Here is a 17,963-nt window from a genome sequence, read left to right as displayed (position 1 = left end):
CAGATGTGTCTTCTGTTCACAAAGTGGCACATTCACACATTCTAAACATGTACATTGTGTAAAGTGTTGTGAGTCCCAAGGGATTGCAATGTTTTTGGCTATGGTTTCCTAAGTACTCACAGGTCTCAGAGTGTGGGGACACCTTCAGTATTGAGGTGTGTTATTTGGCCTGGGGTGCACCAATACTGTTTCGTTCACAGTGAACAAGAGGTGGCATGGATTCATATTCTTGCTGTGCTCAACTGTCCCCAGACACTAGCTTCTCAGTATAATTCAATATCAAGTTATTTGCTGTTGTGTCATGATCTCCATTGTTTCCAAGTGGCATGGTGGGTCAACCAACTGGGGAGTGCAGGGTTACATATGTGCGGACTATTCTAGATGTTACTCGTGATGCATTTCCTGATATGCACTGTGACATTTTTATTGGGACTCATGTGTCTGTTGTATACAGGTGACTGATTTTTTCTGTCTCTTCACCTTGCCCACAGCATCATTGGAGGACACCGAGGGAGACACCTGCACGGACGTGGAGGAGTGATCCAGCACCGCTGCCACCACTGCTGCGGAGTCTGCGGGAGCAAGTGGCACGGAGGGAGAGGGGAGTCAGGCGGAGGACCTGTCTAGTGACAACACTGACTACGACGCAGACGGGTCCGATGCTGAACTCCTCCAGGGGGCGGAGGCTGCTACGACACCTGGCAGGAGCACTACATCTGTCACCGACCCCTCCATTCCCATCACCGCCCTCCCAGTGGCTCCGGTCCCTTCTGTCCGTGCTAGGCAACACCGTGTCTCCTTCGTGCCAGGCACCTCACCCCCTGCCCCTGTCCCCCCTGCTGCTCTCACTGCAGAGTGTGTGGACATTCTGCGGCAGTTGCAGGTTGGCCAGACATCGCTGCTGAATGTCCTCCATGGCCACACCCGAATGATGACACAGATGGTGTCATACATGGAGGGCATGTCATCAGCGATGTCTGACCAATGGATGTTGCTGAGGTCCATGGACTCTTCACTGATGGCAGCAGTGAGTCTCCTGCAGCGCTTCATCCCCCCCTACCCCTGCACCATCCACACTTCCCACTCCCATACCTGTCCCAAGCACACACAGACATTCACAAGCACGCACCCCACCAGACACAGGCAGCACACCACCACGTAAGGGCAAGCGCACGCGCACTCCTCCTGGTACTCACACTCAGGGGGATGAGGGCACACCCACTGGGTCTGGGGCACACAGGCATACACGCAGCCACAGTCCGAGGCTGCATGGCGCACTAACCAGTCCCTCCAAAGGCACTCCCCTCGGCTCCCCTACAACACATCCCCTCTGTCTCTCCAGCCCACAAACGGGAATGGCACTCCACGGGTAGGGGAGTTGAGTCCCCCCCTGCCCCCCCTCCCCCAGTAGCGCTGCACCCCATCACTCCGACCCCCCCTCCTTTGAGGCTGTGTTGTCTTTGGGTGAAGGGGAGGCGCTTGACGACCTGGCAGCAGTGTGCAGCGCCGAGCTGACCTCCACCTTTGGCGCTGCACCACCCCCTGTGGTGAAGGCGTCCGTCCCTGCACCCACCACACCTACCCTTACACCTCCTGTCCCTGCGGTGCCTGGTCCGTGCCCACATGATGCCCCCCCCAGTCGAGGAACCTGAGGGTTCCAATGTGCAGGCAAGCTAGGGGAGACGCGTGGCCATGTGTCCCCCCCAAGGACTTCAGATCTGGACTGGCCATGTGCCTTTGTAAATAGTGTTGTTAACTACATTTTCATTTAATGCTGAATAAAGCATTTTCAGTTTGAACACATTTGCATTTCAGGTATTGATGTGGGTGCTGATGGTCCCGGAGTTGGGGTGGTGGTAATGTGTTATGTGTCAGGAAAAAGTTGTAGTGTGATGCTAATGGGGTGGACCATGGTATCTGAGTGCCATCACAATGTCTCTGCAAAGTATATTTGCTCGTGTGTGCTATTTGTGTTTGGAGACATTGTCCCAAGGACTGTTCCTTCCTCTGTGGCACCTGACATCTACCCTGCAGGGATTGCACTTTTGTTGTGCTGACCTGTGTCTACATTTCCTTTGTTGGGGACGGATCCCTTCAACTATGGCCATGCCTGCTCAGCAATGTCTCCGGCTGCATCGTCTGTGCCATCCTTGCTAGTCACTGTACTTGTGTATTGAGTATGTTGTCATGCCTTAATGGCGACAATCAGTATTTTCCGCACTATGCATGTGTGTTATCCCAGCCTAGCCCACATTTGGTACTTGTTCTGCAGGGTATTTGAGCACCTGACTGACAATTGTGGGGATTGTATCTGTGGGAAGTCCACCCTATTCCTTCCATGAGAGGCAACATCTTGGTGGCTGTCCCAGCACCTGTACATTCCTATCAGTCCTGGGATGTGCGTGACAGTGTGTGTTCCCTTTGGCTCTCTTAGTGTAGTGGGCATTGACATGAGTATACAGTCTTGTGGCATGATCTCTGTGTGTGTATTGTGCTGCATCCGCCAGGGGTAGGTATGCATGTGTCATTTGTCCTCACACCCACATGTGTTGTGTCATGCAGTGGGGGAAGGACATCCATCCTCATGGGAGTGGGACACTGCTGTCAGTGATGTGTTGTTATGGCACTATCAACATAGTCGAACATTAGGGATGCGTACATACACCCATGGTGTTGTGCTCATCTGATCATGATGTACACACCCCCATGACTCTGTCCACTGCTGGTATTCCTCTGCACCTACCCCTCACATGTCCCTGTCCACTGCTGGTATTCCTCTGCACCCACCCCTCACATGTCTCAATCCACTGCTGGGAGTGATAGGCACCCACCCCCAGGTCTCTGTCCACTGCTGGGAGTCCTCTGCACCCACCCCTCACATGTCTCTGTCCACTGCTGGGAGTCCTCTGCACCCACCCCTCACATGTCTCTGTCCACTGCTGGTATTCCTCTGCACCCACCCCTCACATGTCTCTGTCCACTGCTGGTATTCCTCTGCACCCACCCCTCACATGTCTCTGTCCACTGCTGGTATTCCTCTGCACCTACCCCTCACATGTCTCGGTCCACTGCTGGTAGTGATAGGCACCCACCCCCAAGTCTCTGCCCACTGCTGGGAGTCCTCTGCACCCCCCCTCACATGTCTTTGGCCACTGCTGGGAGTCCTCTGCACCCACCCCTCACATGTCTCTGTCCACTGCTGGGAGTCCTCTGCACCCACCCCCATATCTCTGTCCACTGCTGGTAGTGATATGCACCCACCCCTCACATGTCTATGTCCACTGCTGGGACTCCTTGGCAGACACCCCTCACAGGTGTCTGTCCACTGCTGGGAGTCCTCTGCACCCACCCCTCGCATGTCTCTGTCCACTGCTGGGAGTCCTCTGCACCCACCCCTCACATGTCTCTGTCCACTGCTGGTATTCCTCTGCATCCACCCCTCACATGTCTCTGTCCACTGCTGGGAGTCCTCTGCACCCACCCCTCACATGTCTCTATCCACTGCTGGGAGTCCTCTGCACCCACCCCTCACATGTCTCTGTCCACTGCTGGTATTCCTCTGCACCCACACCTCACATGTCTCGGTCCACTGCTGGGAGTGATAGGCACCCACCCCCATGTCTCTGTCCACTGCTGGGAGTCCTCTGCACCCACCCCTCACATGTCTCTGGCCACTGCTGGTATTCCTCTGCACTCACCCCTCACATGTCTCGGTCCACTGCTGGGAGTGATCGGCACCCACCCCCATGTCTCTGGCCACTGCTGGGAGTCCTCTGCACCCACCCCTCACATGTCTCTGTCCACTGCTGGGAGTCCTCTGCACCCACCCCTCACATGTCTCTGTCCACTGCTGGGAGTCCTCTGCACCCACCCCCATGTCTCTGTCCACTGCTGGGAGTCCTCTGCACCCACCCCCATATCTCTGTCCACTGCTGGTAGTGATATGCACCCACCCCTCACATGTCTCTGTCCACTGCTGGGAGTGATAGGCACCCACCCCTCACATGTCTGTCCACTGCTGGGAGTCCTCTGCACCCACCCCTCACATGTCTCTGTCCACTGCTGGTATTCCTCTGCACCCACCCCTCACGTGTCTCTGTCCACTGCTGGGAGTCCTCTGCACCCACCCCTCACATGTCTCTATCCACTGCTGGGAGTCCTCTGCACCCACCCCCATATCTCTGTCCACTGCTGGTAGTGGTATGCACCCACCCCTCACATGTCTATGTCCACTGCTGGGACTCCTTGGCAGACACCCCTCACATGTGTCTGTCCACTGGTGGGAGTCCTCTGCACCCACCCCTCACATGTCTCTGTCCACTGCTGGGAGTCCTCTGCACCCAACCCTCACATGTCTCTGTCCACTGCTGGTATTCCTCTGCACCCACCCCTCACATGTCTCTGTCCACTGCTGGTATTCCTCTGCACCCATCCCTCACATGTCTCGGTCCACTGCTGGGAGTGGTAGGCACCCACCCCCATGTCTCTGTCCACTGCTGGGAGTCCTCTGCACCCACCCCTCACATGTCTCTGGCCACTGTTGGGAGTCCTCTTCACTCACCCCTCACATGTCTCTGTCCACTGCTGGGAGTCCTCTGCTCCCACCCCTCACATGTCTCTGTCCACTGCTGGGAGTATAGGCACCCACCCCTCATATGTCTGTCCACTGCTGGGAGTCCTCTGCACCCACCCCTCACATGTCTCTGTCCACTGCTGGTATTCCTCTGCACCCACCCCTCACATGTCTCTGTCCACTGCTGGGAGTCCTCTGCACCCACCCCTCACATGTCTATGTCCACTGCTGGGACTCCTTGGCAGACACCCACCCACCCACCCGCACCCTTGGTGCTGTACACTGCTGTCCTGGCCATGTACACACCCCAATATACTGGTTATATGCTGCACCAGGCCCTAAGCCAACATTTGTGGCGTGTGTACACCTTATATCATTAATGTACTGGTGCCCTAGAGGTATGGGTGATGCGGTCCGTACCCCCATTCTGAGGGCATGGGTACGGCCCGTACCACCATTGTAGTGGTGATGTAGGTGTACGTGCCGTACCCACGCCCTCAGAGCGTGGTTACGGCCCGTACCACCATTGTAGTGGTGATGTAGGGGTACGCGCCATACCCACGCCCTCCGAGCGTGGGTACGGCCCGTACCACCATTGTAGTGGTGATGTAGGGGTACGCGCCGTACACATGCCCTCAGTGCGTGGGTATAGCCCGTACCACGCATACCCCTACATTACCACTCCTATGGTGGTACGGGCCGTACCCACGCCCTCAGAGCGTGGGTATGGCCCATACCACCATTGGAGTGGTGAGGTAGGAGTACGCGCCGTACCCACGCACTCAGAGCGTGGGTACGGCCCGTACCACCATTGGAGTGGTGATGTAGGTGTACGTGCCATACCCACGCCCTCAGAGTGTGGGTACGGCCCGTACCACACGTACCCCTACATCACCACTCCAATGGTGGTACGGGCCATACCCACGCCCTCAGAGCGTGGGTACGGCCCGTACCACCATTGGAGTGGTGATGTAGGTATACGCGCTGTACCCACACCCTCAGAGCGTGGGTACGGCCCGTACCACGCGTACCCCTACATCACCACTCCAATGGTGGTACGGGCCGTACCCACGCTCTGAGGGCGTGGTTACGGACCGTACCACCATTGTAGTGGTGATGTAGGGGTACGCGCCGTACCCACGCCCTCAGAGCGTGGGTACGGCCCGTACCACACATACCCCTACATCACCACTTCAATGGTGGTACGGGCCGTACCCACGCCCTCAGAGCATGGGTACGGCCCGTACCACCATTGGAGTGGTGATGTAGGTGTATGCGCTGTACCCACACCCTCAGAGCGTGGGTACGGCCCGTACCACGCGTACCCCTACATCACCACTCCAATGGTGGTACGGGCCGTACCCACGCCCTCAGAGCGTGGGTACGGCCCGTACCACCATTGGAGTGGTGATGTAGGTGTACGCACTGTACCCACGCCCTCAGAGCGTGGGTACGGCCCGTACCACGTGTACCCCTACATCACCACTCCAATGGTGGTACGGGCTGTACCCACGCTCTGAGGGCGTGGTTACGGCCCGTACCACCATTGTAGTGGTGATGTAGGGGTACGCGCCGTACCCACGCCCTCAGAGCGTGGGTACGGCCCGTACCACACATACCCCTACATCACCACTTCAATGGTGGTACGGGCCGTACCCATGCCCTCAGAGCGTGGGTATGGCCCGTACCACCATTGTAGTGGTGATGTAGGGGTACGGGCCATACCCACGCCCTCCGAGCGTGGGTACGGCCCGTACCACGCATACCCCTACATTACCACTCCTATGGTGGTATGGCCGTACCCACGCCCTCAGAGCGTGGGTATGGCCCATACCACCATTGGAGTGGTGAGGTAGGAGTACGTGCTGTACCCACGCCCACATAGCGTGGATACGGCCCGTACCACCGTAGGGGTACGCGCCGTACCCATGCCCTCAGAACGTAGGTACGGCCCGTACCACCATTGTAGTGGTGATGTAGGTGTACGCGCCGTACCCACGCCCTCAGAGCGTGGGTACAGCCCGTACCACGCGTACCCCTACATCACCACTACGATGGTGGTACGGGCCGTACCCACGCCCTCAGAGCGTGGGTACGGCCCGTACCACCATTGGAGTGGTGATGTAGGTGTACGCGCCGTACCCACGCCCTCAGAGCGGGGTACGGCCCGTACCACGCGTACCCCTACATCACCACTCCAATGGTGGTACGGACCGTACCCACGCCCTCAGAGCGTGGGTATGGCCCGTACCACCATTGGAGTGGTGATGTAGGTGTACGCGCTGTACCCACGCCCTCAGAGCGTGGGTACGGCCCGTACCACCCGTACCCCTACATCACCACTCCAATGATGGTACGGGCCGTACCCACACCCTCAGAGCGTGGGTACGGCCCGTACCACCATTGGAGTGGTGATGTAGGTGTACTCGCTGTACCCACGCCCTCAGAGCGTGGGTACGGCCCGTACCACGCGTACCCCTACATCACCACTCCAATGGTGGTACGGGCCGTACCCACGCCCTCAGAGCGTGGGTATGGCCCATACCACCATTGGAGTGGTGAGGTAGGAGTACGCGCCGTACCCATGCCCTCAGAGCGTGGGTACGGCCCGTACCACCATTGGAGTGGTGATGTAGGTGTACGTGCTGTACCCACGCCCTCAGAGCGTGGGTACGGCCCGTACCACACGTACGCCTACATCACCACTCCAATGGTGGTACGGGCCGTACCCACGCTCTGAGGGCGTGGTTATGGCCCGTACCACCATTGTAGTGGTGATGTAGGGGTACGCGCCGTACCCACGCCCTCAGAGCGTGGGTACGGCCCGTACCACACATACCCCTACATCACCACTTCAATGGTGGTACGGGCCGTACCCACGCCCTCAGAGCGTGGGTACGGCCCGTACCACCATTGGAGTGGTGATGTAGGTGTATGCGCTGTACCCACGCCCTCAGAGTGTGGGTACGGCCCGTACCACACGTACCCCTACATCACCACTCCAATGGTGGTACGGGCCGTACCCATGCTCTGAGGGCGTGGTTACAGCCTGTACCACCATTTGAGTGGTGATGTAGGGGTACGCGGGGTACGGGCCGTACCCACGCTCTGAGGGCGTGGTTACGGCCCGTACCACCATTGTAGTGGTGACGGGTACGCGTACGCGGGGATTGGTGGACACGCCCCCTGAAGTGACCAGACCCTGGAGGTAATGTATGGACAGTATATGGTATTTTACAAATTAGGTGGAGGTTATGTTTCCTGCCCCTCGCCCCCCCTTTGCCCCTGGATGTTGTGCTGACCTTCTGCGGCGTGCGCAGCGGTTTCGGTGCACCAGGTCGTAGGCTAGGAGGACTGGGATGACACGTAGGATGGGGTCCATGGCTGTCCGTCGCGTCCCGCAGCTCCTTCTTCGCGTCGTCCTCAATTTCCCGGGAGTTTTTGCCTGCCGTAAAAAATGATCCGTGCGGAGTGACGTAGGCACGAATCGTACTTGCTGGTCCGTAGAATGCTGCCTGACTCCGTCCGGACGTCACGTACGCGATGTCCCGGATCGGAATTGTGGGTATTTTTTCGTCGCACGTAGGTTTTTTACGAATCGTACAGAAATTGTATTTCTGTACGAATCGTACTTGCTGGTTTGGAAGTTGCATTTCCCGGGTACGAGTCGTACGGAGAATACGCTCCGTACGACCATTCATACCCGGGTTTTACAGGATCGGAATCGGCACCCAAATGTAATAATACACTGTTCTACAGGGCTGTTGATTCACTAAAAGAGGGGCTTCATAATAGCTGCATAATTTGCATTTCCTTGTGATATAATTTAGTCAACCATGCCGCTTAATGTGATTTTACAGTGCCACGTGATTACACTGGCCGTTGGCAGAGAGGACGTGTAGAAATGAAAGAAGTTGAAAAGGAGCACATCGGAGAAACGTAGGTAGTTTAATAAATACTAAAAGACAGAGAAACTGAAGTTATTGGAAAATTTCAAGCCAAAAAAGTTATGCATTTCAAACTGCTTGGATAATCTACAACAAAATTAGGAAATGCATCACAAACCATTTAATAACAAAGAACTGCCTTCCGTGTTAATATGTTTGTCGATATTGTTCACCAAGTTTGATGTCGCTTAAGACAGGATTTAAAAAAGAAAACGACAAAACTCGTATTTGCAAGGGTGACATTTATGTCAAATCGAAGCTTTGTTCTGTGTCTTCTTTTCAGACCACGTGTCTTTCCCGTCCTATTTGTCATAGAGTAGCTAATGTACTTTCAACTACATAAAATTACAGCCATGTTCTGTTTTTGCTTCTCGATACATATTCAGTAACCCATTGGCTCCCTTTTTCTTAAGAGAAAGGTCATTAGAAATCTCTCCATCGAGGTCTACGGATAAAAAAAAGTGTTAACTGAAGATGAAAGGTGTGGTACCCTGGTGGCTGCAGAAGTCTAAACTTGTTTGTGGTGTCTTGCGTGAAAGGGAAGCCCCCGTTTAAAAAGGAACCTGAACATGGTCATAAGCGGAGTGAAAGCTGTGCTCGGTGCCTGGGCACAATGCCTGACCAGGAGCTGAGCGCCGGGTTCAGAGATGGCCGGTACCCAGGGCACTGCTCATGTGTTTACCTGGCAGGCGGCAGAACAACTGCCTCTCTGGATAGGGGCCACTGCACCTGCCTCTCACAACTTATCTGCCCTTTCAGATTAGGATTGAGAGGTGGGCTTTTTGTCAGCTGCGGGTTTCAGAGTCGCTCTGTGTTGTGTTCGCCTTACAAAAAATGCACATTTATCCCCTCAAATGGGATCTCCAGCAGAAGCAGATCGTTTAATCCATGGGCACATCTAAAGGCACCACAAGGCAGACGCATGAATGGAGACTGCTGCGCTGCTTTCAGAGCCACATTACAAATGAGAATACCGAGTGCAGTTCACTGGAGCATGCAGACCCCTATAGATATTAATAACATTGCCCCCGGGACCTGACCCACCCGGGGGCCTCATTAATACGAAGAGCAGGAGCCCGCGCTTCATTTTTTAAAATAATTTCGGTGGGATTCATGACCCCAACGTGAATTCCACCAAAATTATTTAAAAAAATACTTTTTTGGCCATGGGGTCCTTGTGGGACCCCCTGAGCAGGCCTAGGGTGTCAGGGTGTTTCTAGCCTGCCCCCTTTTCTTGTTTTTAAACATTTTATTCACTGTTTTCTTGTGACTCTGTAGAACCGAGTCACAAGATGGCTGCCAACACTTCCTGGTTTGGAGTGTTGGCAGCCAATCACAGTGAAGCTCGTGCTCGGGAGTGTTCACGAACCCACCGCTGCCCCAGACATCGATATTTTTTCTTTTTCTAATTTCTCAGCAACTACTGAATGGATTTACACCATTTAACATAAAGGACTCTTTGTGAACCAAGGGCTACCTTTTTGCCAAATTTGGTGTAATTCCGTTCAGCAGTTCAGGCTGTAGCTTTGCCTAAAGTTTCCTATGGAAAAATACATGGGGAAAACGTGTTTTGGGACCCCCCTTTTTTCTCGGCCCCCGCTTGACAAATCACCCCAAAACTTCAAGACAGGAGCTGACTGGAGTGCCCCAATAGTTTTGAAAATTTCGTGAAGATTCGTCAAACGGCACAAAAGGTATTGGCAGATCAAAACACGCTTTTCCTATGGGAACTAGGTCCTAACTATAACTACCTACTGGCGACCGCCAGTAGGTAATATATATATATATATATATATATATATATATATATATATATATATATATATAGGTATATTATCTACTGGCGGTCGCCAGTAGATAGTTATAGTTAGGACCGGGTTTCCATAGGAAATCTGAAAATTCTATGTTGAATAACTTTGGCGCCGGTTGACGAATCCTCGCGAAATTTTCAAAACTAATGGGGCGCTCCGCTCAGCTCCTACACTGAAAGTCTCGGGGGGATTCGTCAAGCGGGGGCTGAGAAAAAAGGGGGGTTCCAAAACGCATTTTCCCCATGCATTTTCCCATAGGACCTTTAGTGGAAGGTACAGCCCGAACGGCTGAACAAAATTACTTGAAATTTGGCAAAGAGGAAGTCCTCAGGTCAGACATGTGCCTTTTGCATATATGGTGTCTATCTGTTCAGTAGTTCCTGAGAAAATTGCAGTTAAAAGTACATAAATATCTATAAGCGCGCACCATGCGCGCACCATAACGTGCGCGAGCGTAATTCTGATTGGTGGTTACATGTCAGTCAACATTCGAATCGGTCGAAATCAGGAAGTTTTGGCCGCCATTTTATGTGTGGCGGTGAAAAACAAAGGTGGACAACGTGAAAAGGGGGCAGGGTAGAGAGTTCCTGACCCCCTAGCCTTTGTCAGGGGGTCCCTGAAGGACCCCGAACGGTGAAAAAAACATTTTATTTTTTTTCAAAAAATCGCGGGGTGCGCGCACCGTGCGCGCAGGAGCGCACCGTGCGCGCACAGTGAAAAACCCTTAAAAAAAAAATAAACATTTTAAATGAGCCATTCCATATTACAGGATACAGTCAATCTATAACTATATACATAGGTAGTTTATTGTAAAATAAATATTAAAAAAATATAAAAATACATACATAAATTAGCATTTAAAAAACCTTACAAATTCACTTAAAAAACCACAGGTTTCACACACGTTATAGTTAGGAATTAGCATTTAAAAAACCTTGCAAATTCACTTAAAAAACAATAGGTTTCACACATGTTATAGTTAGCTGGACATTTCACTCGTATAAAACCATTGAAATTCCCCCGTTATAGTTAGTTCAGATAACTATAACTCGCGTGACCGCCAATCTATCACAAGGATGATGTCATCAGTGATGTCATGAGTGATGTCACTGACCATGTCATGAGTGATGTAATATGTGACGTCATCAGCAGTGGATTGCGGGCGCGCGAGTTAACCAGCACACCATGCTCTCTAGATTAGCTTCAGTAGGTGTTGGTAGTCTTGTGTTAAAATGGCTAAAATCATAGTTACAAGATCATAGCCAGGGTGTGGCTCTGCCCCCTTGTGTTCGAGTTGCAGAACTATTCAAAATGGAGTCCCACAGGGCTCTTCACTCCAAATGTGTTCAATGTCTACATCAAGCCATTGATCGTGCTTATTAAAACCTATAAGATCACGGTTATCAACTATGCAGATGATATTTAACTGATTTTATCAGTTAACAACAATCAGTTTGAATCAGTCAGCAATATACAGTCCTGCATAATGGACATCTCAAATGAAAAATAACAGAGGTATAACAGAGCTCCTTTGCAGTTCCTCTGGTAATGTTCCGGTACCTTTGCCCTACAACGTTGGGCCTCATTCTACCGAGATTCCTCTTGGTTCCTCGGAAAAGGTCCGGAACCTTGGAGTAACTTTGGACAATCATCTTTCACTCAAAAAGCACGTCAATAGAGTAGTAGGAGTCTGCTTTGCTCTTCTTCCGAGCCTTAGGAAGATTTTCCAATATTACTTGCTCAAGCCAAATCTCTAATAGCCAGGTGTGTAGTGCTTAGTAGGCTGGACTATTGAAATGTCCTTCTTTGGTATCTACCAATTATCTGATAAAGAAATTGGATAGAGTTCAGGTTGCTATAGCCAAACTGACGTTAAACAGACCATGGAATTCTTCTGCCTCCAGTGCTCTTAGGGATCTTCACTGGTTGCCCATTAAACATAGGATTCTCTTTAAATCACATTACATTGGTGTCAAAGCCCTCCAGAATATGAGCCCAAAGCCATTGCAGAACAGACTGAGATAATACGCTCCAGGAAGGTTGCTACAGCTAATCTTGTTCAAGAACACAGTTCAGTAGGGTGCGTTAAGGGGGCTTGCCTTTTCTACTAAATCTGCACAGATATGGACAAGTTACCATCTCAACTAAGATTTCAGTCCCATTTGTTCAAGTTTAGGAAAGCCCTTAAGACCTGGCTCTTTCCAAAGTAATTTTGATCAGAATGACAGAAAAAGGGGGTCCCAAGATGCTTTTTCCCCAGCTTAATTTCCGTAGGAACATTAGACAAGGCTACAGCCTGAACTGCTAAACGGAATTACACCAAATTTGGCTGAAATGTCGATGTTGGTTCAGGGAAGCGCCTTTTTGTGATATGGTGTAAATCCATTCAGTAGTTGGAGAGTTATTCAAAGAAATTTACAGTTGTAGATATAGGGACGTGGAAGATCCGCGGCCCCTCCCGATCTCATGCTGAGATCTGATTGGTTGCCAACACTTCAAACCAGGAAGTGTTGGCATCCATCTTGTGACTCTGCTTGAACCAAGTCACAGGAAAAACTTTAGAAAAAAGAAAAGGGGGCAAGGTAGAAAAACCCTGACCCCCTAGGTCTCTGGAATGTCATCTGTGATATCATAAGTGATGTCACTAACCATGTCATGAGTGATGTAATATGTGAGGTCATAAGCAGTGCATTGCGGGGGCATAAGCTATAGTAAGCTCAGGTAACTATAACCGCTGAATTTCACTGGTTTTATACGAGTGAAATGTGAGCCTAACTATAACGTCTCTGTAACCATTGTTTTTTTCCAGCAAATTTCTAAGGTTTTTTAATTCTATTGCCTAACTAGAATGTCCCCGTAACCTTTGTGGTTTTCAGTAAATTTCTAAGGTTTTTTAAATCCAATTTCCTAACTATAACGTCCATGTAACTAATGTTTGTTTTCTAGGCATGGGCATACATTTCTGCTCCGCTCGCAGAGTTTTCAGAATTCAGTAACTCTGCATTCGCCGGAGGATGCAGAGTTACCGATAAACTCCACACTCTGCAACTGAGCTGATTGTTTTTCCCAATGGTGCGTTCAGAATATCATTTCATGCATGTGGGGAGTGCAATAAGACTTGACGAGCATTCGCCAGCAGCCGGGCAACCCTCTGCAGCCAAAGGGAGTTCATCCCCCAACCAGTAGTGCACCAGAAGCCCCTTTGCAGAGGGGTTGAGAAAGGAGCTGGTTCTCCGACGACGTCTCAGAAATCCAGCATTGGGGGCTTACTTGTTGCAACAATAGGGGTTCTTGGACCCCAACTACCGTCAGCCACCATGGCGAGTTCATCTTCCAACCAGTAGTACACCAGGAGGTCCCTGTGCAGAGTGGTTGAGAAAGGAGGCAGGGCCTCCAACATCATCTCAGCAATCCGGCTGTGGGAGACTTACATGTTCAAACAATAGGGGCTCTTGGCCCCCAACAACCCTCAGCAGCCAAGGGGAGTTTATCCTCCAACCAGTAGTACACCAAGAGGCCCCTGTGCAGAGTTGTTGAGAAAGGGGGCGGGCCTCTGATGACTTCTCAGCAAGATGGCTGTGGGGGACTTACTTGTCATAGCATTAGGGGTTTCTGGCCCCCAATGACCCTTAGCAGCCAAGGAGAGTTCATCCTCCAAACATAAATATGCCAGGAGGCCCCTCTGCAGGTGGTTGAGAAAGGGTGTGTGGCCTCCAACAACATTTCAGCAATCCGGCTGTGGGGAACTTACTTGTCACAACAATAAGGGTTATTGGTCCCCAATGACCTTCAGAAGCCAAAGGGAGTTCATCCCCTGACCAGGAGTCCTCTTTGCATAGTGGTTGAGAAAGGGGCGGGCCTACGACGACATCCCAGCAATCGGTCTCCAGGGGCCCAGTCATTACCAAATGGGAGAGAGGGGCTGCACGGCCCCCCTCCTGGGCTGCTTTTGGCCCCAGAATCCCATCCCTCAGGGCCTGGCCATGGTTCTCTGGTTTCTAGTCTGCACTGGGACCGCAGGGGGATCCTGAAGGCCCCCACAATTCCTGCCTGCTACCCGCCTCCTGCAGGAGCTGAAATTGCTTTCACACATAGGGAGCTGCTAAACATGCAGCCCCTGTGTGTGAAAGCAACTTGTCTGTTTCCCTGCTCACTTGCTGAAAGTGGAGTGTTGCTGTGACTTGGCGGGAGCAATTAAAGCATCTGCCAAGCCACAGCAAACAGCTATATCTGGCAATGCCCCCTAGGACGTAGCCAGAGCCGCCCCATGGGGAGCGGTAGCTCCCATGGCCATTATTGGATCTAGGAGGGGGGCACGCGTGCCCCTTCCTTTGATGTGGTAGGGTCTGCCCTAGGGAGATGTCAGTCCCCAGGGTGATCCGTGCGGCCCCCGTTAAACAGCATAATCCCTAGGGATATGGTGGTCCCTGAGGCATACAAATGCCCAAGGAGGCGACCCATGCACACCCCTCCTTTAATTTTATGTTAGTTCGCATACCCCCGGGACCTGGGCCACCGAAGGGCTAATTTGTAGAGAAGCACAGGAGCCTGCGCTGCTTTTTGTTTTAAAATCTCGGTGGGAGCCACAGACCCAGCGTTGCTCCCACCAGAAATGTTTGAAAAAAGTGTTTTTTTGCCCTGTGGGACCCCACCAAGAGGTCTAAGGGGTCAGAGCATTCCTATCATGCCCCCTTCTCTTTTTTTATGTTTTTTTGTGGACTTGGCTGAAGCTGAGTCCCAAGATGGCGGCCAACACTTCCTGGTTTAAATTGTTGGCAGCCAATCAGATTTCAGTACGGGGACTGTTGGATCCTTGGAGGATCCACGTCCCTAGATATACAATTCTTTTTTAATTTCTCCAAAACTACTGAATGGATTTACACCAAATAACTAAAAACACTCTTTCTGGACCAGTAGCTAGCTTTCTGCCAAGCTTGGTTTAATTCCTTCCAGCAGTTCGGGCTGTAGTCGTGTTCGAAATTCCCTATGGACATTAACTTTAAAAAATAAAAAATGTTGACGACCCTTTTTTCTCAGCCCCAGCTTGACAGATCACCCCGAAATTTTTGCATAACGAGAATTACTAGAAAACGTTTGAGGGAAAATTTAGTTAAGATTCGTCAAACTGCGCCAAAGATTTAGGCAAGTCAAAAAAGGTTTTTGATATGGAAACATGGTCCTAACTGTAACTACCTACTGGTGAACGCCAGTAGGTAATATATATGTGTGTGTATGTGTGTGTGTGTGTGTGTGTGTGTGTGTGCAGTAGCCACTCTGTAGTTATAGGTAGGGTGACCAGAGATATGGATTTTGGGATTGTGGATCTCACATAGCAAGTGAAGTAAGTGAATAATCCTATTTCCAGTGTGCTGGAGAGTCGGAAAGCTGGACAGTTGGAGGTGGGAGACCGGTGAAAGTCTGTGGTCCGTGTAGTCTCGGGAAATGCTGCAGCAGCTGTTTCTGGCTTCGGTCTTTTGTCCTCACTACCGAAGCCGTGCCTGGAACCGAGGTCAGAGGTGGCAGGCCGGCGGAAGACTGCCGATTGTGCAGTCTTGGTGGACACCGCCGCAGCTGTTTCAGGCCTCGGATTGTTCATTCCCACTGCCACCACTGTCGTGGACGGTATTGGCCGGTGGCAATTTCTTCAAGGTTAGCTGTGGTCCACCTCCAGTGCCTTGTAGCGATCTGCTCAAGCTCCGTTCCCCTCCTCCAGGCCCTAGGAGCAAAGCTTTACTGGAAACATGCAAAAAACGCAAACTGACACAGGCCTCACAGCCGTAGCTGCCTGTGGGAGTGTGAGCCCTGAGTCCCCCGTGGAAGCGGCATGGCTAGTGCCGGGTACGGCTTGCGGAGTTGTACTCAGAGGGCCCCACCAGTGCCTAGAGCCAGTGCCTTTGTGCCTGTGTTAAGAGTGCCCGCAGATCTATAGCCTCACCGGCATCTATGATATTTTGACCATAAGTAGGTGACCATCAGCTGGTAGCAGTCTACAGGTCTAGAGGACCCTGAGGGGATAGCGTTGAAGAGGTGAGATATTCTCATGCCTTTTCGCCCCAAATTTCTAAATCCAGAAGGGGAATTATATGGACATTGGTGGTAGACCAATGGTAAGGCTGACTGCCTCCCAGTTGAGTGGACCTGATTGACTTGAGTGAATTTCGACGCCATATGCTCTCTTCTGGCATATGCCGTAGTGCTCTTAAGAGACTATTATATATCTGTGCCTTCATTGGCAATATTAACTTCTCAGAATTAGCCGGCCAGTAAAATGTAACTCCACCTTGGGTAATTAACTAGTGCATTCTCGCTGGTGCACGTCGGAGGAAGTAAGTGGTTTTAATTGGAGATCTAGGGTGTTCTTAGCACCAAAAGTAATTATCATCCATAGCTGGTAGAGTCCGAACACGATCAAAAAGTGGCCTTAATGGCTTTTGAAAAGGTTGAGAAATCACACAGCGCAAAAGAAAATAATAGAACCTGCTCAAACACTGCCAAAGAGTAAAATAAGACCGGCAAATTTAAGCATCCCTGTAGGGATACCTCCCATAACTGAGTTTTTTCCTGTAAAATCAGTGCCTTGAAAAATAAGTCCAAGCTTCAAGTTGGATCTCACAGCAGCACAAAATGATAGAATGAATTTAAACTGGCAGCCAGTTGCACCTATACAAGATGGCAAGGATTAATTAAATTTATCAATTTTAGCAGATTAGCAACATTCTTTACTACAGTCCCTTTGAAAGATATTGCAAACACGGATCTTACACTACCGGACATAAGCCTAAGCCAGCTGCTACTTCTAGGTACGGCCAAGGAACCGAAGGAGCCCCCGCAGTTACTAAATAGCACTCCTAGTCATTCTCAAGGGTGAAAAGATAATTAATCCCATTCACCTGACTTCCCTCTACTTTTATCCCCACAGTTTGTAACTCATCAAGAAATTCTTTCTGAGTTGCTTCTCTCTCTACAGAGAGTGCTCAAATAGATTATCTTACTCTTGAAAGTAAAACACATCAATTTATGATCAATCGTTGGAAACAGTAACTTAAATCTTACAATTTCTGGTTACTTGTGAAACTAAACAACCCAGTTCATCATTGCAGATCAGTAAAGAAAAACATAATGGAAGGCTGGATGAAAAACTCAACATAGAGAAACACAGGAGGGAAACAGATTTGTTTGTAATGAAAATAGTTCAAGTGCAATGCAAACTTGCGATATACACAAAAAGAAAGTGGGTACAATTAAAGGAAAAGGAGATAGTTTATATTCGCTGCAAAAACTTTTTCACGATTTTTAAGGTGAGAGCGATCCTGATCCATCTCTTCCAAAATGTCCTATATTCACTCAAAGAAAGGAGCACCAGCAAACCATCTCTTCTGTTTCAACCTCTACAAATAAAGATCCAAAGTCAATAGTGAGTATTACATCTCAAAAACTTTCTGAAGAAAATAAGTTAGTGCGAACAAAGGCACTAGTAAAGAAAAGTAACAAAAATAAATGAAGATTCTCGAAATTGAGATTCCGGAAAATAAAGTTCTGACAATTAGATCCCCTGGAAATCGTTCCACAAGAAGAAAATGAATCCTTAAAAGCTGGAAAATACTTAAAACAAAACTCCATCAAGGAAAAAGG

This window comes from Triturus cristatus, chromosome 8 (assembly GCF_964204655.1).
Source record: "Triturus cristatus chromosome 8, aTriCri1.1, whole genome shotgun sequence".
In the NCBI taxonomy this organism is placed as follows: domain Eukaryota; kingdom Metazoa; phylum Chordata; class Amphibia; order Caudata; family Salamandridae; genus Triturus; species Triturus cristatus.
Note: the sequence above shows the minus strand (reverse complement) of the source record.